The sequence below is a fragment of the Abrus precatorius genome, unplaced genomic scaffold (assembly GCF_003935025.1).
Source record: "Abrus precatorius isolate BTA unplaced genomic scaffold, Abrus_2018 Scaffold9, whole genome shotgun sequence".
NCBI classification, from domain to species: domain Eukaryota; kingdom Viridiplantae; phylum Streptophyta; class Magnoliopsida; order Fabales; family Fabaceae; genus Abrus; species Abrus precatorius.
This window is the reverse complement of record NW_020874439.1, coordinates 6,365,580-6,391,260: the sequence shown is the minus strand read 5'-3', so window position 1 is coordinate 6,391,260 and position 25,681 is coordinate 6,365,580. Positions and strand designations below refer to the sequence as shown.

At 36.0% G+C, this 25,681-nt stretch overlaps 1 pseudogene; it reads left to right on the top strand.

Moving 5' to 3' along the window:
• The first annotated feature begins 770 nt into the window (after positions 1-770).
• On the top strand, positions 771-24,895 carry LOC113850679 (annotated as a pseudogene).
• Positions 24,896-25,681: the final 786 nt, after the last annotated feature.

Sequence of the window (25,681 nt, the reverse complement as noted above, 5' to 3'; positions counted from 1 at the left end):
ACCTATGATTAAAATAATTATAATAACAATTACAACCAAAATAAATTTAACCAAAAATCAGTTACAAAAATAGCTCAAATAAATTTTAGTAACAAAAAAAAAAAACAACTTAAAATTGCAGAAAAAAAAAGGTAAAAGAAAGGGGTATATATATAAACTTTAACAACCGCTCTAAACTGAGCAAGACTTATCCAAGTCTTGTGACACTTATCCAAGTCTTGTGACACTTATCCATAGTGAAGAGGCATGACTAAAATAAAGACGTGTGACAAAATCTCTCAAAATAGCGACGCTCACCAAGGAGCAACGTATTTTAAAGTGACACGTGTTAATACTTGAATGAGTGAAACCTTTTCAGGAGAAAAAATAGGCCATCCCTGTCATACCAGAGTCACCCTCTTTATCATATCAAATCTTCCTCGAGTGACACGTGTTAAATGTGAATTTTACTGTTTTTACTTACACCGTTTATTTTGATACTATAATAAATTGTTTAGCAACTATCGTGATATGATAATTTGTTTTTAATTTTTGTGAAAACTCTAAAAAAAATGATGACAGCGAGCAAATATGCTGAGTGGGTTCCTACTTGTCACGCACTTTGCTTGCAAGCAGCACCAGCGATTAAAGGAAGAGTGAGAGCGATATTCACATTTCTGTGTGTTCTCCATAGCGTTGACCTTAATTTCTTTCATCAAATCAATACTCAAACAACGTTTTCTTCATCTTCATCTTCGGATCCTCCATGGATTAAATACATTCATCAATCAATGAATTCTTCTTCAATTTCGAATCCTCAATGGGTCTACGATGTGTTCATCAACTTCAGAGAGGGCCATGGCGATGGCTTGGGCAGGTTCGTTTCTCAACTCTACAGTACCCTCTCAAATGCGCGAGTCAACACTTTCATGGATGAAGATGAAGGGCTTCGCAAGCGAAGGGAGGTGGGAAAAGAACTAACGCAAGCAATAGAAGGGTCTCAAATAGCTTTGGTTGTTTTCTCCAAAACCTACATTGAATCTGCTCGGTGTCTTGATGAGTTGGTGAAGATCATGGATTGCCACCATGATTATGGGCAAAAGGTTGTGCCCATTTTTTATGATGTTGATCCATTGGATGTATTTGAACAAAGTGGTGCTTTTGGAGTAGCCTTTGAAAAACTTGCTGGAAACAGATTCCCTGGGAGAGGGATGGTTGACCTTTTGTTGAAGTGGGGAAGCGCACTCACCCATGCTGCGCGTTTGATTGGTTGGGATATGAGGGATTGCAGGTAAATCAATACTAGGGGAACCTAATAACACATTTTTTTTAATGCATTATGAATTGTGTTTAAATTTATTAAAAACTATATAACTATGTCACTGTATTTAGAATGAAAATCACGTAATTTTTGGATTTCTGAATAAATTTAAGAGTGTGGTATTAGTATTTTTCATCAATATTTTCTACGTTACAACTCAGATTTAAGGAAATTTCATCTAATATTCCTCTTATTTTTTACCTTAAACAAACTTTTTTAATTTATGTCATAATATAACACTACAAACCATTTTCAATTACATATATTATCCCTGATTTCTAATGTCAGAAATGAATATAATTTGTCCTATTTTATTTTATAAGCTTTGGTAATTCGTGATCATTTTGTTCATTTTTTAAAGTAATAATGATTGTTGTTGTTAAAGGGATGAAGCTGATCAAGTAAAGAAAATCGTTGATGACGTGTTGCAAAAATTAGACAACACATTCTTGTCTCCTGCCAAATTTCCAGTTGGATTGGAATCCCGTGTGCAAGAAGTGATTGGGTTTATAAACAATCAGTCAAGCAAAGTTTGTAAGGTAGGGATCTTGGGAATGGATGGGTTGGGTAAAACTACCTTAGCCAAAGCCATTTACAATAAGATTTCCCACGAATTTGAGAATAAGAGTTTCGTGGAAAATATTAAAGAAGTTTGTGGAAGCAATAATAATGGAGTGGGGCTTGTTCGTTTAGCAAGCCAACTTCTTTCAGATGACTTTAAAAGAAAAAAAAAGACTAACATCATTGAAATGTGGGCAAATTTTTTTAGGTATGAAATTCCTGAGAAAAGGGTACTCATTGTACTTGATAATGTGACCGAGTATAAGCAATTAGAAGTCCTATGTGGAAGCCCTGAAAGGTTAGGTTTAGGAAGTGTATTAATTGTTACAAGCAGAGATCAACACCTACTTGATTTACTTAAAGTTGACCATGTCTTCAAAATAAAGGAAATGGATGAAAATGAGTCCCTTGAGCTTTTCAGTTGGCATTCTTTTAGAAAAGCAAATCCAATAGAAGACTTCAGTGAATTCTCGAGAAAAGTTGCTGCTTACTGTGGAGGAATACCACTGGTTCTTGAAGTCCTTGGATCTTACTTATATCGGAGGACAAAAGAAGAATGGGAAAGTGTATTGCTAAAACTAGAGAGAATTCCCAATGATCAAGTGCAAGAGAAATTGAGAATAAGCTATGATGGTTTAGATGATGAGGAAAAAAGTATATATCTTGACATATGTTGTTTCTTTATCGGCTATGACAGAGCCTATGTCACTGAGATACTAAATGACAGTGAATTTTATCCTAAAATTCGAATAGCAGTTCTGGTAGAACGGAACCTCATTAAAGTTAAGAAGAATAACAAGCTGGGCATGCATGATTTACTACGTGACTTGGGAAGAGAAATTATTTCTGAATGTTCACATGAGGAAGCTGAGAAGTGTAGTCGATTGTGGTTTCATGAGGATGCACTTGATGTCATGACAAAACATAGTGTAAGAACTTTTTGTACACACTTTCGAAACTTTTGATCGTCCTAGATCTTATCATAATCACAAAACTATTTTTATGCAGTATCATCTTGTTCTTTTTAACTTTTTCCTAAAAGTCATATGATAAATGACTCCGACTATTTGTCTTGTGATGTGCAGTATATTAATGCTTAGAGTGAAACTTCATTTATTGCTCGTTTGCTTTCTAGTGAGATTCAAGCATTGCTTACTTTTAGTGAGAAAATGACAAAGGATCCAATTCATTTTATAATTTTTTCTACAATTTTTTTATTTTTTTCTTCACAGGGAACCGATTCTATTGAGGGCTTGGCTTTGCAATTGGAAAGTAGTCAAGTTTGCTTCAATACCAAAGCATTTGAGAAAATGGTGAGACTAAGACTTTTGAAACTAAATCAGGTGCAAGTTGATGGAGATTATAAGTATCTTCCCCAACACCTGAGATGGGTCCATTGGCATGGATTTCCCTTAGAATACATACCTAACAGTTTTGATCAGCGAAATGTAGTTGCTCTTGACTTAAAATATAGCAGTATCAAGCTAGTATGGAAAAGGCCTAAGGTAAATATTACATAAAACATTCTTTATAGAAATAGTAGTTGTTTCCACCATTTTGCTTTAATTTTTCATTTGGAAAAATTTCTCTTGCAGTTGTTGGAGAGGCTAAAAATTCTCAATCTTAGTCATTCGTTGTACTTGACACGCACCCCTGATTTTTCAATCATGCCAAATCTTGAAAAGCTCATTCTTAAAGATTGTCCAAGATTGTCCTTGGTACATGAATCCATTGGAGCTCTAAGTAATATTCTCGTGATAAATTTCAAGGACTGTACAAGGCTTAGGAATCTCCCAAGGAGGATCTATCAGTTGACATCATTGAAAACACTAATCCTTTCTGGTTGTTCAAACATTGACAAGTTGGAGGATACAGCACAGATGGAATCTTTGACTGCACTGATTGCAGATAGAACAGCTGTGACAGAAATGCCTGGTTCAATAGTAAGATCAAAAAGCATTGGATATTTATCCTTGTGTGGATATGAAGGTTTAGCACGCGATGTATTTCCTTGGATCATTTGGTCTCGAATGAGATCCACAACGAATCCCTTATTTTATCTATCACAGGGCTTGTCATTATCTCTAGTTTCCATGGATTTGCAGTATATTAATGTGGCTCATATAGCACCATTGCTTAACAGCCTTTCAAAACTTCGAAGTGTTCGGGTGCAATGCAGCTCTGAGGCTCAACTGAGTCATGAATTAAGAATTCTATATGACCTATATGGTGTCAATTTTACTAAATTGGAAACATCATGGGGACAACAAGTTTCTGATCTTTCCTTGAGATCACTTTTGATTGGATTGGGAAGTTACCACATAGTTACCAACACTTTTGTCAAGAGTATATCACAGGTTCCATCTTTGTTTGCTTCTCATTATGGAATAACTTTCCATTCGCATTTTTAGTCTTGATAGTTATAATTTCTAGAAAATTGAATTTATTCAGGTATCTATTGGATAAACTAATATAAAGAGCTAGAGTGTAATAATGAAGTGAAATAAAGTTTTAATTATAAATAAAATTTTCTTTTGTGTAATTTCTATATTTATTATCTTTGTTTTTCTCTTCTTTCTTACGGGTTTACACGTTTTTCTTTTGGAATAATTGGTACTTTATAACTTAAATCACACCAAACTAGGTAGCTAGAGAGATTCTTTATAACTATTTGAAATTTTAAACTGTCAATTTATGTTGTTCCTTTCCTCTCTATATTAGTAGGAATCTAGAATCATAAGCTAAATGTTACTGTAGCATTACCCTTCATAGGAAAATATAACTTCAAGAAGTTGTTGAATTATGCTTTGGTTGCGGCTCTTGTATATTCAGAAAGAAGGGATTTAATTGAAAGAAATGACTATGTGCATAATATAAACAAAATATTGTATATAATTCATGATGATTCCACTCTTATGGTTCGCTTGATGAACATGATAGAATAAAGAGTTGGATAAAGATATATATGATAAAGGAAGGACAAACTTTTATCCTATCTTATGTTTAATGTAATTTAGGATAGAATAACGAATAATATATGTCATCCTTTTAAATTTTTGAGATAAATAAAAAATAATAAAACAATATATAAATTATACTTAAATGATAAAGTTATTCATTTATTAAAATTAATGTAATTTTTAAAACATATTTGTTTTTTAAATTTTTGATTTTTTAATAAAAATATATATTAAAATTAAAATATTTTGTGTACATAAAATATTAAAATTTTGACATTAAATATAAATTTTTTTCAACTTTTTACAAAAAAAATTGTGTTTTGGCAAAACATTATAAATAAAACAAAAAAATGTAAAAATTTATAATTATATTTATTAAAATAAGTAAGATATTTTTTGGTAAAATATTAAAATGGACAAAGTATGAATAAAATGGTTGTAGAAAAAGGTTATACTCACCTTTTTCAGGATAGGAATTTGTACTGAGGATAGGATAAGCTATCATATTATGTCTTCTTATCATATTGTTCAACAAACACTTGAAATAAACTAGAATAGAATAAGCTATCATATTATGTCTTCTTATCCTGACCACCAAATGGGCCCTTAAAGTTTTGAAGAGAAAATAAAAGGTAGAAAGTGATTGGATTTTTTAAGATGCTGATGTTCGGCCTTTAATAGTATCAAACTCTATCTATAAAAAACAAATTCACAACTAATGTCAGTAGAGGTAGGTTTTTAAACCGTCGCATTCACATAGAGCAATAAGATCATAGAATTGCGGGAGGACTTGTAGACAAATATGTAGCCTCAGTTGTTATTGGGGAAACTACGGCTTGTGTAGGAAAGAAACTATATGAAAAATGAAAAGCACAATGAGTGATTATAGTATGTGAACCGACGCAAGATATTGGGACAAAGAAAATTGGCCACTTACAACCAAAATTCAGTAAAAGGGACGTATAAGAAATATGGATTACCTTAGCTGGGACCTGGAGGGTGCATGTGATGATGCACTGGTATGTAATTATTGAGGAGGATCAAAAGAGTCAGTAAGGGAGAGCAGAAAATGGGAAGAATGGGCAATCCATAGATGAAATGCTACTAGCAATAGGGTCACCTAAAGGACATTGTTTGATGTTGTTCCTGGCTCATAATAAAGCTAAAAGGAGATATTGCATTGCTGGTGAGACACCTACAATCTCAGCATTTGAAACAGGAAAATCTGTAAAAGAATAGAAAAAGAGCACAAGACAATGGTGCATACCCATGGGAGATGGTCATCCACATATGGAAATAATGAGGAGGGTCTCCTCCTCTACCACCATGAAGGAAACTACCAACAAGTTATTTTCACACTTGTTGCATCTACATGAATGTAAACTTGAGATTTTCCCTACATATTGTGTTTGTTCTTAATTAAAACTATTAGCTAAATATAAACGATAGTTGTCTCCTTTTTTTTTATGGGAGAAATATTATATGATAACAAAATAAATAATGAGGCAGATTTGGAATTAATGTGTGATGTTTCGGGCACTGACGAGGTTGGGGAGTGATTGCTAGTGAAAAAAGAGACGAGGCATGGACAAGAAGTAGCTCCTCGCAAGCTTCTATCGGGAGGGTTACGTAAATAAATTGAATATATACCAGAATAAAAAAATCCAAAACTTGTATAGGTATGAGATTGTACATTTGAGACTAGTTTAAAAGAATTGATTAGTACTAATTATATTAACAAAATACGTTCACATTTTGGCACCCTATTACATACCAAGAAGTTCTCATGAAGTGTATTAGTGAGGACGATTACCAAAATAAAAGTTGAAAGACAGAGAAGGCAAATCCAATTATTAAAAAACAACTATTATCAAAATATAAATGTGCTTTAACTTCATCTTGTTGATGGGTACATTACAACTATTGACTAAAAAGAAATGCTATGAAAACATTTTTTCAAACATACTTCATTGGTTGAAATTTATTGCTGGTACTTCTAATTGACTGAATGTTTCAATTAGCTGTCATGTCTATATTTTCCTTTTCCTTTATACAGTAAACTATTCCTCTTTCAAATTTGAAATGATAAAGTAACGGGACAAAATTGTTAATTTCAATAGTACAATTACATAAATCACTAAGCTTCTGTTGTGATACAGGGATTAACTATTGGCGAGTCTGCTGATTTTTCACTCCCGGGGGACAATTATCCTTATTGGTTAACCTGTACAGGTGAAGGACATTCAGTATATTTCAAGGTACCTGAAGTTAGTTATTGCGGTATGAAGGGAATGGTTTTGAGAGTTGTTTATTCATCTACCCATGAAAGTGTGACAGCTCAATGTATTGTTAGTGTCTTGATCGTTAATTACACAAAGTGCATCTACCATATATACAAGCGAGACACATCAATTTCCTTTAATAATGAGGATTGGCAGGGGATAATATCTAACCTTGGACCTGGTGACAAAGTTGGAATTTTTGTAGCTTTTGGGAATGGATTCACTGTCAAGAAGACAAGTGCCTATCTAATATATGATGAATCAATTGACATGATAAGTCGGCCTTCCCCTAAGCTAAAGAAAATGCGTCTATTAGATTTGTAGGGAAAATGATAATGTGTAAGATTGAACCACAATAATGGCTTCAGCCAGACATAATATAGGATTCCCTTATTTATTTTGTTTCTTGCAATGTTTTTAAAAGTAGGAGGGACTATCCTATTTATGGACATGATGGAAAAACTCATTGTTATTATTTATTACACTAATATGATTATAAAAACTCATATTGTTATTATTTATTTTGTGAATTTTTTATAAAAATACATTTTTCTATTACATTTAAAAATGTGTAACTTAATATTTTTATTTTTTTAATTTCATCTTACCCTGGAATGTACGGATACCATGCTAAAAATTATGCAGAAGTTAAAATTATACAAAATAGCAGAATTAAGAACAACCGAATTAACTAACTTTCAAATGGTAATAGAGTTTTAGGTTTCCAATTTGAATTCAGCTACCATAATGCACTATACAGAATTGAAACTAATAAAATGAATTATGAAAAATTGAATGAGAAGTAACACTTACAGAATTCAAACTATATTATTCATCCTAATACAAAATTGACAAACAAAACAAATCTACAAATATATAGAACAGAGAATTCAGTACATAGAACAAGTTCAATATCTAATTAAGCACCAATAATTTCCCCAGCAGTAATACCAATTTGATTGGCTGTTGTAATTGATCAAAATATAAGAAATTAAAATATAATACTAGGTCAAAGCCAACTTAGATTGTGTTCCTTAGAAATCATTGGGTAATTGATTAAATATCAAACACATGGTCGGTATTGTGTTCAAAAACTGGGAAGAGTTTTCAGATTGAGTTGGTAGAATTAGAAATCAAAATGAATTAAATTTAAATGTAAATGAATGATCCTTCCACTAATTAACAATCTAATCAGTTCTTCGTTGGATTGAAATTAGGATTAATTTTTTTAATTTTAATGTAATCATAATTGATATCTAATTATAAAAATTTTAATTATGTTAGTAATTTAAATTTATTTAATTAAGATGTAATTTGAATTTGTATGTAAATAAAAAAATATTTTCTAGTATTATGTTAGTAATTTAATTTTTATTTTAAATGTGGTAATAATTTGTATGTAAATCTAAATTAAATTTTGTTTGATTATGTTATAAAAATTAATAAAAGTAAATTTACGTAATAGGCTAAAATTGTGTCACGTGTCAAATTCCTGCAAGTTATAGAATTTTTATAATAAAACTCACTCATATTATAACATATCATCTGAGAGTTTTATACTGTGTGGCAAAACTGACATTTAATTTTAGTAATTATATTTTAAAATTACGTTGATGTTGACACATGTCACAACATAATTATTTTGCTTTTTTAATAACAAAATTTATTTAAAAATAAAAATAAATATTTTTACTATTTATTTTGACAAAATTATGTGAACTAACATGCATACATGAAAAATAGTTTCAGAAAAATAATAAATTAAAAATTTGTTTTTAATTTTGTAATATTTAAATAAAAAAGCATAAGATAGTGTAGGTGAAGCGTTAAAAAAACAAAATTTTGGGGGGAGGCTGGCTGCACGATAATAAGGTACTAACAGAATTAGAAACGGTGTCGTAAAACTTGTTGCTAATTGCCGTCACTCCTCCTGACGTATCCGTAGTTGCTTAAGGTTGGATCCCATCACTTGTACTCACCGTTGACTCCAAGTCTTTGGCTCGAATCGATGTCTTCTTCATCAAAATGGATGTACGATGCGTTCATCAATTTCAGAGGATCAGACACACGCGAGGGTTTCGTTTCCCATCTCAACGTTGCACTCTCCAATGCTGGCGTCAAAACTTTCCTCGACGATGAGGGTCTCCAAAAGGGAGAAGAGTTGGGAGCATCACTGTTGCGAGCCATAGAAGGCTCTCAGATATGCATCATCGTATTCTCCAAATCCTACACTTCATCTAAGTGGTGTCTTAATGAGCTTGTAGAAATCATGGAATGTCGCAAAGCTTATGGACAAGTTGCTGTGCCCATATTTTATGATGTTGATCCATCGGACATACGTCATCAGAGTGGTGAATTAGGAAAAACTTTGATTGGACTCGTATCAAAAATACACTCTGGGAAAGGGTTGAAGAGATCTGTGTTGTCAAAGTGGAAAACTGCACTCTCCGAGGCAGCAAATTTGTCTGGTTGGGATGTCAAGAATTACAAGTAAGTCTAATAATCGCTCCGTTTTTTCACTCCATGTGGCTTTGAAGTTTGAGTAAATAATATACCAAAATAAATTGAGTAAAGTAATCTTTTTTAGGGGAGATTATTTTAGTTTTCGAATTTATAAAAATATTTTTCAGACCTTAATTTTTTTCAAAAATAATTATTTTACTCTTTTCTCACTTATTTTTAATTGTCATTTTGTATGAAAAAGATTAAAATGAATGTGAATTTGTAAAGTTTGAAATTAAAGAAGATTTTTTTAAAATCAAGAACTAAAGTGGTGGATATTTGAATTTAAGGATTAAAATAGATATTTATTATTTAAATTTTTGTACAGAAACTAAAAAACATTGATATTTACTCTTTAATTTCTTACACCCTTGAACTATTATATTAATTAATATTTTATTTATTTATTTATTTATTATCTTCTACCAAACACGCATTAATTATTAAAGGTAAAATTGTAGAAAAGTAATCGTTCATTAATTTATAAAATGATAATGAAAAGTGAATAAAAATAACGACGGTCTTGCTCACCAGTGCTCGCGTTGGTTAAGTATTCAAAAGTGGAAAGCTTTTATTGAAAAATACTGTATATTGCACTGGAAATTATGCGAGATGCATTAATAATATTTTCTGACGAAAATTTTCCATTTTTGATTCTTAACCGGTGTTCTCAAGACACTAATTAACATTTGTCAGATAAAAATGGTAAAGTGCCACTGCCAAAGAAAAAAAAGCAGAGGGAGTACTATTCTTGTTTCTTTTGTTTAATAATTAAATCAAGTTCACTTGACTTAAGGTTACTATAACTCTGGTAATTTATGCTCGCTTTTGCAATTATGATTGAAGGAATGAAGCTGAACTAGTGATGAAAATTGTTGAGGACATTTTGAGAAAACTGGACGACACGTTATTGTCCATTACCGAATTTCCAGTGGGATTAGAATCACGCGTGCAAGACGTGATTGGGTTTATTAATAATCAATCAAGCAAAGTTTGTATAGTCGGTATCTGGGGAATGGGAGGGTTGGGTAAAACAACTGCAGCCAAAGCCATCTACAATCATATTCATCGCAATTTTGAGAATAGAAGTTTCATTGAAGATATTAGAGAAGTTTGTGAAAAGGATTGTAGAGGGTGTCAAGATTTGCAAAAACAACTTCTTTCAGATGTCATCAAAACAAAGGAGAAGATACATAGCATTGCAATGGGGACATATAAGATCGAGAAAAATCTTTCTGGTAAAAAGGTACTCATTGTACTTGATGATGTCAGCAAGTTTGAACAAATAAAAGCGCTTTGTGGAAACCGTAAATGGATGGGTTCAGGAAGTGTATTAATTGTGACAACCAGAGATATTCGCCTACTTAATTTACTTGGAGTTCAGCATATCTACAAAATGAAGGAAATGGACCCAAATGAGTCCCTTGAGCTTTTCAGTTGGCATGCTTTTAGAGAAGCAAGTCCAAAGGAACATTTCAGAGAACTCTCAAGAAAAGTTGTTGATTACTGTGGAGGACTACCATTGGCTGTTGAAGTTCTTGGATCTTACTTATATGAGAGGACAACAGATCAATGGGAAAGTGTATTGCTAAAACTAGAGAGAATTCCCAATGAACAAGTGCATGAGAAACTCAGAATAAGCTATGATGGTTTAAATGATGATGAAAAAAATATATTTCTTGACATATGTTGTTTCTTCATCGGCAAGGATAGAGCCTATGTTACGGAGATATTAAATGACTGTGAATTTTATCCTAAAATTGGAATAACAGTCCTCGAAGAAAGGAGCCTCATAAAAATTGAAAGGAATAATAAGCTCGGAATGCATGATTTGCTACGTGACATGGGAAGAGAAATTATTCGTCAAAGTTCACCAGAGGAACCTCAGAAGCGTAGTCGGTTGTGGGTTCACAAGGAAGTACTTGATGTCTTGTCAAAACATAGTGTAAGAACTTTCTTTACATACTATTTCAGAACATTTGATCATACCTCATGATGTTATTATGATCACAAAACTAATTTTATGTTGAATAATTTTGTTCTCTGTAACTTTTTCTAAAAATCAGAGGATTCATTGTTTAGAAAATATTTGTCTCTACAGCTTCCTGCATTGCTTAAATGCTTTCAAGTGAGAAAAAGATAAAGGCTCTTTTTTAGTCTCTTAACTTTTTCTACAATCTTGCTTTTCTCATAGGGAACAAATGCTATTGAGGGCTTGGGTTTGGTGTTGGAAAGAGCTGTTTTCTTTGATGCCAAAGCATTTGAGAAAATGGAGAGACTGAGACTGTTGAAACTTAATTATGTACAACTTCATGGGGATTATAAGCATCTTCCCGAACACTTGAGATGGGTCTGTTGGCAAGGATTTCCCTTAGAATCCATGCCTGACAAATTTAATCTGCAAAATGTAGTTGCTATTGACTTAAAATACAGCAATATTAATCTAGTATGGAAGGAGCCTCAGGTAAATATCACATGAAATTTTCTTTAGTAATATGATAGTAGTTGTTTCCACCATTTACTTCTTTAATTTTTCTTTTGAAAAAAATTTCTCTTGCAGTTGTTGGAAAAGCTAAAAATTCTCAATCTTAGTCATTCAAGGTACTTGACACAAACCCCTGATTTTTCAAAACTACCAAATCTTGAAAAGCTCATTCTCAAAGATTGTCCACGCTTGTCCGAGGTACACAACTCCATTGGAGATTTAAGTAATATTATTGTGGTAAATTTGATGGACTGCACTAGCCTTAGCAATCTCCCAAGGCAGATCTATCAGTTGAAATCCTTGAAAACACTCATCTTTTCTGGTTGTTCAATGATTGACAAGTTGGAAGAAGATATAGTGCAGATGGAATCCTTAACTACACTTATTGCAAAAGATACAGCTGTAAAAGAGATGCCTCGTTCAATAGTAAGATTAAAAAGCATTGTATATATATCCCTATGTGGATATGAAGGATTGGCACGTGATGTATTTCCTTCTATCATTTGGTCATGGATGTCACCAACAATGAATCCCCTATCTCATATTCATCCATTATGGAGCATGTCATCATCTAATAACTTTAGTGATCTGGCACCAGTGGTCAACAGCCCTTCAAAACCTCGAGGTGTTTGGGTGCAATTCCGCTCAGAGGTTCAACTAACTCAAGAATTAAGAAGAATTCTGGGTGATCAATATGATGCAGATTGTACTTTATTGGAAAGAACATCATGTGCATCACAAGTCTCAGATCTTTCCTTGAGATCGCTTGTGATTGGCATGGGAAGTTACCACCTAGTCACTGATACTATTGGCAAAAGTATATCACAGGTTCTGTAACTACCTTCTTTACTTTATGGAGGATGTTTATTTTTAATTAATAGAACATGGAATAATTCTGTTTGCATTTTTCTTGTCTTGAAATCTGAAATGTCCATAAGATCAAATTTATTCAAGTATCTATCAGACGAATTAAAACAAGGAATAGGGTCGGACATGTAATATAGAACTGAAATAAAGTCTTTTAGTAGCCATATCCTTTTTCCTATTTCTACATTTTTTCCCCTTCATCCTTTTTTTCATCAGCTTTTTTGGTTTAATGTTTACATTTATTATCTTTGTTTTTCTCTTCATTCTTTCTGTTTTTACATGCATGTGTTTTTACTTTTTTAATAGTTTTTAGTACATAACTTGATCACACAAGAACTAGGTAACTAGATAGATTCTTTACAACTACTGAATTTTTTAAACTGTCAATATATGTTGTTCATAATCCTCTATTCCTTTCCTCTCTCTATATTGGTAGGGATCCATAGTCAAAAGCTAAATGTTATTATAGCATTACCCTTTGCAGAAAAATCTTGCTTCATAAAATTGTTGCATTACTTTTGATTCTCGAACCTTTTACATTTACTAAATAATATTTAGGAAGAAGTGGTATAGTTGATAGAATTGACTTTGTGCCAAACAAACAAAATAACAACAATCAAAATCTTATTCCATCAGGTGAGATTGACTACATGGACTACACAAAACCATTGGATTTCGTCAAAAAATCAACTTCTCAGAGATATTATTTACCTTGGGATTCTGATAAGAACCAAATGAACAATTGTATTAACAGAGCAACTTAGGGATTAACCCTGGACACATGAAATAGATAGGTAATAACAGAAACGAAACTACTGATAATGATGTAAGCCTCCTCCCTATGGCAGCAGCCACTCCCAATTAACCTCCAAGATATTTTCCTCCCTCTCCCCCTATCCATCCTCCATCTTATTCCTCTTCTCGGCCGATTCTGGCATCTTCCTTGCCATTCTATGCCATGTACTCAGTTTGTTAGAATCCTTCATAATGGCCTCGTTGCTCAAATTTCCCATTTTACCCTTCTGCTTATCACTTCTTCTTTGATATGTGTTTAACGGGGGCCAATTATCTTAGACCCAACAGATTCCTTTTAATAATTTTCTCCAATGTTTTTCATGGCTTCCCTCTACACCTTTTCATAAGGCTAAAAATCATGCAATCCACTCCACTCTTGTCTTCGATACATCCAGTAGCCTTCTTTACATATATCCAAAATCATCTTAACTAATTTTCTGTTATCTTCTCCTTAATAGGTGTCACTCCAACTTCTCCTCATTTATAGTCATTTTTAATCCTGTTCTTTTCACATGGCCACACATTCATTTTAACATTCTCATCTTTGCTACTTTTAGTTTTTTCTTGTATTGTCCCCTTGTTATACATAATTCACAACAATACCATGCATACAATTGTGGAAAGAAAATAGTTAAAAGGAAGAAAATGATGGGATTTTTTAAGATCCTATTGTTAATTCTTATATAGTGTCAAACTCTAAAGAGGTGAACAAATTTAGCGACCAACGTGTCAATAGAGCCAGTTATTAAATAGTCATTCACGTAGAGCAATAAGATTGTTGAACCATAGGAGCAATAGAAGACAAATTTATAGCCATTACAGTTGTTGTGAGAACTACGAGTTGTAGGAAAGAAACTATACAAAAAATGAAAAGTACTATAATGGGTGAGCTGCAGAAGGACAAGCAGCAGAAGGTTGAACAGCGCAAAAGAAAGATGTGCAACAAGAAGTTCAACAAGATGGAATATGGGGATTTCATTAAGGAATTGAAATGAAGGTTTGATCAAGACAAAATAAGTATGAAGAAGAGAAAGGGCTAAATCTTTCACCATCTTTATTGAGGGGATTTGAGAAAACAATGGCAACAAGCAACTAATGAAGACTTTTGAAAAAGCTTAGGGTAATTCTAACAGCAAAAAGGGAAAGGTAAACTGGGTAGGAGTACAAACAAGAAGAGCAGGGAACTAAAAGGTGAAGATGACAAAGTTCATTTTTGAGTTTCAAAATGAAATCAAAGATGAAGACAAGACAACAACTACAATAACCAAGTTTTATCTCACAAGGTGGGGTTGGCTATATGGATCACAAGACATTATTGAGCTTGGTAAAAAATCAAATTCTCTTAGATATTTTCTATCATTATATCTTTTTAAATATTTTTTTTTAAAGCTTTTCTGATCTCCTTTTTACCAGGCTAAAAGTTGTATCATTTACTTTCTCCACTAGTGTCTCTAATGACCTTTGCACATATTCAAACCACCTTAATTGTTTTTCTCATCTTTTTCACAATAGGTACTGCTCCAAAATTTTCTCGTTTTACAATAATTTATTATCTTGTCCTTCTCGTGTGACCGCTCATCCATTTAAGCAATTTTATTTTTGCAACTCTCACTTATTTTTTTGTATGGTTCCTTTAAAGTTCAACATTCACTACCTTTAAAGTTCAACTCTCACCTATATTCAGGGTGTATAAGAGGAAAGGTAGGGGAGATGCAAGGGATAATGATAAGGAAGATTTATTAGTTAGTTAGAGATAAGGTAGGAGGAGTGAGAACCGTTTAATTAGGGAAGTTAGGATAGTAGCAGGAATATTAGTAGGGAAATCTGCTGGTTAATGCACTTTTAAATAATGGGAGGGAGAGCAGTGGGAGGCATCGGAGAGATCACTATTGTTGGAGAGTATTGGCCTCTCGAAGATCCATCTTTGTATTCTGTTTCTCTTTCCCTAATTTCTAGTTATCTCTAATCAGAATCCTAGGGTTCAATCAATAAAAGGTTCATTGTTTTTCTTATTTATCCTAGCCTGATTACCAATGTCTAACACTGGTATCAGAGCTCCGATCTTTGGAGCTGTGGGTAGGAAGAATTCTGCTTCGTCGAAACGTATATGGTAAGAAAAACCAGAGCGCATACCTCAAAGACAGGAATGGAGACCCGTGTAGAAGCAATGGAGAGATTGATCGAGACAGTGACAGATGGTCAGAAGGCCCAGGATGCACGAATGCGCAGAATCGAGGAACTCCTAGAGAAGTTGACACCAAACATGAATGGAGAAACAGAGGACCATTCGTGGCGCGAAGAAAGGAGAACTCTTGAGGGCTCTTACGGGAGCGAAGCTGAGGAGAAGTGGCATCGTCTGGAGTTACCCATCTTCTCCGGAGAGGATGCGTATGGATGGCTGTGCAGAGTGGAGAGATACTTTGCGATAAGAGGGGTTAGTGAGGAGGAAAAGAAGAGTGCGGTGGTCATAGCCTTGGAAGGGAAGGCCCTATATTGGTACCAGTGGAGGGAAGGAACAAAGGAGGACCCGACGTGGGAACAGTTCAAAGAAGCCTTGTGGGAGCGTTTCCAACCCTCGGTGTTGCAGAACCCATTCGAGATGTTGATGGGGCTCAAGCAAACCAGAACGGTGCAGGAGTACAGAGACCAATTCGAGCTTTGCATGACACCTCTGCGAGATAAAGATCTTGTGTATCTCAGGGGAATCTTCCTGAACGGGTTGCGGAGAGATATACGAGCGGATTTGAAGCTGTATCCATCTGCTACACTTAAGGAGCCTATGAGGAGTGACCGGGCCAAGGCTGAAGAAGGCTGGACTCTAGATGGGGGAAAAGGTAACAATCCATCGAGGCCCAATAATGTATAGGGAGGGCCCAATAAGACCTTAACGCCCAAAACCGTAGGGGACTCAACAAAACATGTTGTTGGGGGAAACTCTGGAGGAATCAGAAGGATTTATGGACCCGAGTTGTAGGAAAAGCTTCAGAAGGGCCTATGTTTTCGTTGCAACGAGAAGTATGGGCCTGGCCACACATGCAAGAACAAGGAGCTACGGGTGATCCTCATGGCGGAGGAAGAGGAAGAGAGGCAAGATGAGAACGAAGACCCACAAGGAGAGAACGACAGCCAACTTCAAACCATGCAGCTGTCCTTCTACTCCATGAATGGGTTTACAAACAAGAAATCGTGGAAACTCTACGGAAAGCTGCAGGATAAGGAGGTCATCGTGCTAATTGATTGTGGGGCCTCTCACAACTTTGTTTCAAGGAAGTTGGTGAGCAATTTCGGGTTGGAGATAGAGGATACAAATCCTTATACTGTGGAGGTGGGTGATGGAAGGAAGATCAAGTGTAGAGGGAAGTGCAGCCAGCTCGAGATGCAGCTCCAGGGAGTTTGGATTAAACAGGACTTCTACCTGTTTGATCTAAAAGGGGTGGATCTGGTGTTGGGTTTAGCTTGGTTAGAGAGATTGGGGAAGATTAGCATAGATTTTCAAGAACTGGTGCTGGAAATTCAACAGGAAAATGGAGTGGGCAAAATATGTGGTGATCCTACCTTGTCAAAAGGAAAAACTTCCTTCAAATCAGTCAAGAAGGCTCTGCAAAACCAAGGGAAAGGCTATTGACTGGAATACTCGCTGCTAACCGGGGAGCAAACAAATGAAAAGGAGGTGCCTGAAGGAGTACAGCAGGTCTTAGCAGATTTTGAGGAGGTTTTCAAGCTTCCGGAAGGATTACCACCGCAGAAGAGTCATGATCATGCGATTCACCTAGAGAAAGGAGCGGGGATTCCAAATATTAGGCCTTATCGGTATCCTCACTACCAGAAAAATGAGATTGAGGAGATGCTTGAAGTGGGTATCATAAGGCAGAGCACTAGTCCGTACTCGAGTCCCATCTTGCTAGTCAAGAAAAAGGATGGTGGGTGGCGGTTTTGTGTCGACTACCAAGCCCTTAACAAGGTTACCATAGCTGACAAATTTCCCATCCCCATTATTGATGAGATGCTGGATGAGCTAGGAAGCGCCTCAATTTTCTCGAAGCTGGATTTGAAAGCGAGGTATCATCAAATTCGGATGAAGGAGTCTGACATTGAGAAGACAGCATTCAAATTGCACGAAGGGCATTATGAATTTCTCGTTATACCCTTTGGATTAAAGAATGCTCCATCCACTTTCCAGGCACTCATGAACGAGGTCCTCAAAACCATACCTCCAACGTTTTGCTTTAATATTCTTTGATGATATTTTGGTTTACAGTAGCAGTGAGCAAGAGCACATGATGCACCTGCAGGCAGTATTAACAGCCTTAAAACACAACCAGTTGTATGTTAATAGAAAGAAATGTTTGTTCGGCCAGCAGTCCTTAGAATACTTGGGACACATAATTTCTAATAAAGGGGTGACTGTAGACCCGTAGAAGGTTGCAGCAATACAGCACTAGCCTGTTTCCCAAGATTTTAAGGCTCTAAGGGGATTTTTGGGACTTTGTGGTTATTACAGGCATTTTGTGAAAGGTTTTGGACTGATAGCTAAACCTCTCACCTTGCTACTCAAGAAAGACAGGTTTGCTTGGGGAAAGGATGCACACCCTGCTTTTAATTACCTGCTCTAACTGTACCTGATTTCTCATAGAAGTTTGTGGTGGAATCTGAGGCATCAAGCAAGGGGCTTGGAGCAGTTCTGATGCAGGAAGGGCGTCCTTTGGCCTTTTGGAGTCAACCCCTTTCCGAGAGAGCCCAGAAGAAGTCAGTATATGAACGGAAATTAATGGCAGTGGCACTAGCAGTTCAGAAGTGGCAGCACTACTTAATGGGACACCATTTCACTATTCTGTCAGACCAGAAAAGTTTGAAATTCTTGACTGATCAAAGGTTATGGAGTGAAGACCAGTACAAATGGATGTCTAAACTCATGGGATTCGATTTTGATATCAAGTTTCGGGCTGGAAGGGAGAATAAAGTTGCAGATGCTTTGTCTAGGCAGATGCAATTCGCTGGCCTTTTTGTTCTGCAACATGAAGACATTGAGGAATGGGCCGAGGAGGTATCCAGATATGAGAAGCTGCGCAAAATTCTGGATGATTTGCTTCATCATTCAGAATCACATCTTGGTTATGAACTTAAAGGGAATTGGTTGTATTTTAAAGGCAGAATGGTGTTACCCAAACAGTCCCCTAGAATCCCAAGTCTGTTAGCAGAATTTCATAGCTCTCCTACAGGGGGTCATTCTGATGGGACCCCAAAACAGCAATAAAGGCCTTTGGAATACAAGCCCTACAAGGCCCACTGTGTGGCGGGTTTACTGAAGAAAGCCAATAATCAATAATTAGGAAGTCTGTTATTATTTTGTTTTATTATTATTTTGTTATTAGAATGCTGTTTTGAATTTGAATAAGTCAGTTAGGGTATTCTGTTATCAGATTCGGTTTGTTTTATTGTTCTTTATTTAAATGTTAGTTTGAGGAATGGAGGGGGAAGTTTTTCAGCTAGACTTAAGAGAGGGGAATAACATTCTCTGAGAGGAGCTTTGGCTCTGAGGGATTGTTGTAATCCAGATTCCTATCATAATCAATAAAATATCCTTTTCTTTTTCTTCAATTACCTGAACATAGATTTTGGTCCCTAATAATTGGTCCGACCTGCCAGATCACCTTTCCATGCACACGAGATCAGCGGAGAGGATGGAGGCATTAGAGGCAAGAATTCAAAGCATGGAGACAGCCTTTGCTGACTATCGAGCGCTGATGAGAGAAGAGATGAAAGAAAGAGATGCGAAGCTCTTGGAGGACATACAAAGGTTATTTCAAACCAGAAGCGAAGAGGGTCCAAATCTGAATTTGCATCCTCCCAGAACTGCACCCAATGATGGGGACGATTACTAGGCTTCAATCAAGAAGGTAGAATTGCCTCAATTTGACAGGGTTGACCCTGTTGGGTGGATTTGCAGGGCTGAAACTTACTTCGATGCCCATGGTACTTCGAAAGAGATGAAAATCCGCCTCTCAAAGTTGAGCATGGGTGGTAATACTATCCATTGGTTTAATCTATGGCGTGATGAAGAAGACAATGCAACGTGGGAGCGCTTGAAGAGGTCCATGGTAACAAGGTTTGGGGTCGGGAGGCTTGATAATCCCATTGAAGAGTTGACTGCGATTAAGCAAACTGGTTCGGTTGAGGAATACATAGAAACCTTCGAAATCCTTGCGTCGCAGGTGTCACTCCCATTATCGGATGCTCATTTTTTGGGCTTCTTTATGAATGGTCTCCGGCCAAAAATCTGGAGAAAGGTGCGGTTGCTGTCCCCAACCTCTCGAACAGCCATGATACGCATTGCCCGCTGGGTGGAGGAAGATCTGGTCGCTGATGGAAGGTTAGAAGCGCCGGAAGCAAAGAATAAGGGCTATTATGCACCTATTCCCTTGGGGAATCGATAAATTTAATAGGGATCGAAGTATCACGCCCTTCGTCTGCAACAATCTCAAGGTTGGAGAGAATCTGTGGGCAGGAAACTCGATGACGGGGCCCTTGGGTTCCTCGGGAGATCCAAATTCAAAAGGAAATTTCATGTGCATTTCCCAAACAAACGGGGGGCGATCTCGTGGTGTAAGACACCTTCCTTTGGAGGAATTGATGGATCGTAAAAACAAAGGGCTTTGTTTTTGTTGTGGAGAGAAATTTGGCCCTCGCCATCAAAATGCCCCGAAAAATCGTTGAGAATAATCCTCTTAGATGAAGGAGAGGAGCAAGGAGAGGGTGGTATTGTCGCGACTCTACTAGCGGAAGAAGAGGAAAGTGAGGCCCCTATAACGTGACTGTCATCAAAAGTCATTCCTTCATTTACTCTTGAGAACAAGAGTGGAAGTTTAGGGGGTGGTATTGATGGGACCCCAAAACAGCAATGAAGGCCTTTGGAATACAAGGCCCACTGTGTGGCGGGTTTACTCTCGTAGGAAGAAAGCCAATAATCAATAATTAGAAAGTCTGTTATTATTCTGTTTTATTATTATTCTGTTATTAGAATGCTGTTTTGAATTTAAATAAGTCAGTTAAGATATTCTGTTATCAGATTCGGTTTGTTTGATTGTTCTTTATTTAAATGTTAGTTTGAGGAATGGAGGGGGAGGTTTTTCAGCTAGACTTAGGAGAGGAGAATAACATTCTTTGACAGGAGCTTTGGCTCTGGGGGATTTTTGTAATCCAGATTCCTATCATAATCAATAAAATATCCTTTTCTTTTTCTTCAATTACCTGAACATAGATTCTGGTCCCTAACACATTCTGGTTTCTTTAGGACCTACAAGCGATTGGCCAATGTGGTTTATTGGGAGGGCATGAAACGTGACATCCAGGATTTTGTGGCTGGTTGCGATTCTTGCCAACGTAATAAATATGACACGCTGTCTCCTGCAGGCTTGTTGCAGCCCCTACCCATTTCCCAGCACAGTTGGACAAATATATTAATGGATTTCATTGGGGGCCTCCCTAAGGCAAAAGGGATGGACACTATATTTGTAGTGGTCGACCGGTTAACTAAATATGCTCATTTCATTGGCATCTGTCATCCTTTTACAACGAAAGAGGTTGCAGCAGTTTTCCTGAAAGAGGTGGTTCGTTTGCATGGTTTCCCGTCATCCATAGTATCGGATAGGGATAAAATCTTTCTCAGCCAATTTTGGAAGGAGCTGTTTCGCTTAGCTGGGACACAATTGAAGTTCAATACAGCTTACCACCCACAAATCGATGGCCAAACAGAAGTAGTCAACAGGTGTTTAGAAATGTATCTGCGTTGTCTGACAGGGGCAAACCCGCGAAGGTGGCCAGATTGGCTAATGTGGGCTGAGATTTGGTTCAATACAAATTATAGTGCCTCAACGAAGACTATGCCTTTTAAGGCGCTTTATGGGCAGGACCCACCTATGTTGTTAAAAGGCACCACTATACCTTCCAAGATTGAGGAGGTTAATAAGTTAACTAAAGACCGAGATGAGCAACTCGAGGAATTGAAGCAAAATTCGCTGCGGGCTCAGGAGACTATTAACGTTATGGCTGATAGAAAGCGGAGGCATGTGGAGTTGAAGGAAGGGGACTGGGTGTACTTGAGGATTCAGCCGTATAGATTGAGATCTTTGGCCAAGCGACCCAATGAGAAGCTGCGACCTCGATTCTACGGGCCTTATCAGATCACTCAAAAGCTAAGTTCAGTAGCTTTTTGCCTGCAGCTTCGTGAGGGCTCTCAAATTCACCTTGTTTTCCATAATTCAGTCCTCAAGAAGAGTCTCAAGTCTGACTGCACACCCCAACCACTTCCACCCATGCTCTCTGAGGAGTATAAGCTGCAAGTACGTCCGGCAGAGGTTCTGGAGACACGCGAAACTGCTCAGCACGATTTGGAAGTCCTCATCAGGTGGCATGATCTACCCGCACATGAAACCAGCTGGGAATCAGCAACACAGATTCAGGATCAGTTTCCTGACTTCCACCTTGAGGACAAGGTGGATCTTTTAGGGGGGTATTGATAGGAGACCACCTATATTCAGGGTGTATAAGAGGAAAGGTAGGCGAGATGCAAGGGATAATGATAAGTAAGATTTATTAGTTAGTTAGAGATAAGGTAGGAGGAGTGAGAACCGTTTAATTAGGGAAGTTAGGATAGTAGCAGGAATATTAGTAGGGAAATCTATTGGTTAATGCACTTTTAAATAATGAGAGGGAGAGCAGTGGGAGGTATCGGAGAGATCACTATTGTTGGAGAGTATTGGCCTCTCGAAGAGCCATCTTTATATTCTGTTTCTCTTTCCCTAATTTCTAGTTATCTCTAATCAGAATCCTAGGGTTCAATCAATAAAAGGTTCATTGTTTTTTTTATTTATCCTAGCTTGATTACCAGTGTCTAACAGTACTGCTCCAATATTTTCTCATTTTACAATAATTTATTATCTTGTCCTTCTCGTGTGACCGCTCATCCATTTAAGCAATTTTATTTTTGCAACTCTCACTTATTTTTTTGTATGGTTCCTTTAAAGTTCAACATTCACTACCTTACTAGATAATTAATCATGCAGTAGTATGATAAAACTTTTCTCCCAAGTTATTAGGTACTTTATAATCACAATTTATTCCTTACATCTTTTTCGACTTTAATTGCTTAGCTTGGGTTTTTTTATGTGTAATATCTTCATTAATCTTTCCATCATTCTGTATAATCTTTCCATCATGTTCAATTTTAACTTTCAACGCTCATTAGTGGTTGGTGGTGGCACGAATGATTTATTTTTTTTGCCCTTAAGACACAGTCTTGATGTTTTTTTAAGGGTAAAATAGTCTTCTCAATTTTCAGACCTAACCTCACTTTTCCCCATGTTTTTACTTCTTCCTTTATTTCTTCAACACCCCTTCCTCTCATCTTTATTGCTGTTCTGCTTTGCAACTAGAGACACATGGCGAAACTCCACTTTTTTTCTTCTCCCCTTCTCTGTTCAACACTCCCTCCTCTCATCTCTGTCTCTGGTCTGCTTTTCAACAATCTCCAATCCAGCGGAGTCACTCAGCTTAGATGACTTCTCTGGCAAAATCTACTTCCTTTCTTCTCTCTATTCTATGATTCTACAGTCTTATCGCTGTTATGTTCTCCTGTAAAATTGACTTTCTCTCTTTTCTTTATGTCTTTTGTCTATAATTATTCATCAAACATTATATACATAAGATTAACAACTAAGAATGAAACATACTTTGAAGCAGAAGCAAGAGGACTAGGGGTAAAGGAAGTGACAGATTTAAAAAAGTGACATTGATGGAGACTAGATAACAACGAAGGGCTGGAGAATAATACTTATAACCTTGAGACTTAGTGTAACAAAGAGAGACACATTTGTGAGAGTAAGAACAACACCCCAAAAGCAATGAGGAACATAACTATCACACAATAAAGTACAAGAGACAAAAGATAAATTCGTAATTACAAAGATATTAATTTTCCTATTTACAACATTACTATTGTTACATATTTCTAACAAAGAGATAGGGCATGGCTAGTGGGAAACCTACAATCTCAGCCTTTGAAACAGGAAAAACTGTAAAATCATGGAAAAAGAACAGAAGTCAGTGGGTCATACCCATATGGTAGATTGTCATTTACCAATGGAACAATGAGGAGGCTCTCCTCCACAACCACACACAACGGAACACAGAGCATGTTCTCAATTAAAACTACCAGTAAAATGAGACCTACAGCTTTTTCCATTATGTTTTCTCAGAGATGTTATATGATAAGAGAATAAATATGGAGCAGGATTTGGAATTACTAGACGAAGAAAAGAACAAATCTTGGAACTACAACACAAGCAAAACTTTTGGTTAGAACAATTACCAACAATAAATGTTGAAAGACAGATGGCATATCCAATTATTGTGAAAAAAGAAAAGAATTATAATCAAATTGTAAATGTGCTCTGTTGTTGTTGGATACATTACAAAGCAACATTATTGACTGAATGTTTCAATCAGTTATCATGTCTATATTTTCCTTTTGTTATATATAGTACATTATTCCTCTTTTGACTTTGAAATGAAAAAGTAATTGTCCATTTCAGTAAAACAATTGCATAAATCACCAAGCTTCTGCTGTGATACAGGGATTGACTCTGGGGGTGTCTGCTGATTTTTTACTCCCGGGTGACAATTATCCTTATTGGTTAACCCATACAGGTGAAGGACATTCAGTGTATTTCGAGGTTCCTCAAGTTAGTTATTGTCGCATAAAGGGAATGGCTTTGTGTATTGTTTATTCATCTACCCTCGAAAATGTGACAGACAAATGTCTTATTAGTGTCTTGATTGTTAATTACACAAAGTGCGTCTTCCAAATATACAAGCAACAGACAACAATTTCCTTTAATGATGAAGATTGGCAGGGCATAGTATCAAACCTTGGACCTGATGACAAAGTAGAAATTTTTGTAGTTTTTAGGCACGGATTCACTGTCATGAAGACTGCTGTCTATCTAATTTGTGATTAATCAAATGACGAGAGAAGTCTGCCTTCCCTGAAGTTAAAGAAAATGCGTTTATAAGACTTGTAGGAAATATGATAATGTGTAAGATTGAACTGCAATAATGGTTTCAACTGTGACATAATGTAGGAGGACAATATATTCATGTGGTTATTGTTATTTATGACATTAATAAGACCATAGAAATCTTGGTAGGAATTCATTTCGTGTTATCCTAAACCATATTGCTTGACATGGTGTGAGGCCATGCAACTGCTGTAAGAGAGTCCTGTTACTTGGAGCTTTTTTTTATTATTATTACATTTCGCAAACTACACTCTGATTCTTATTATACTAATCCACTATTCTCTTTACCGCCCCCCACCCTTTCCACTTTTTCTTTCCTCCTTGGCAAAACCACTGTTGACCGTACATATCTATTGACTGCGGGCTGTAAGCTGTTTCTGTGCATGAAACATTGACTGTTGTAAATTATATTATCCAACCTTTGGCAGTAAAGTGCCAAAACTTGTTACCAAATAATAACATGGTCAATCTCGTTCAGACCAAGTTAAAATGAAGATTTGGAGATGCAAATACAACTTCATTTTGACATCTAAATAGATCATGAATATAATTAGTAGATAATTGTTGAGTAATATTTGGTCAGGGATTCTAGAGAGTGTGGAGTTTATTCGTATACTCAATTATGTTTTGTTACAGCTTAGGACATTTCAGTGTTTTTTACCAGGTGGGAGAATTATTTTTCAATCAAAATTGCTTCCGAATTTAGTTATTAATATTCATAGGATGAAGAACTATCAATGCCAACTGATCACACTATGTAAGCCGAAAGGGAAAAATTATAATCTGGGGTTTTGCCAAGTCATGGAAGCTCAAATATTATGGCAAAAGACAAAACGTGCCCAAAATGGAAGCAT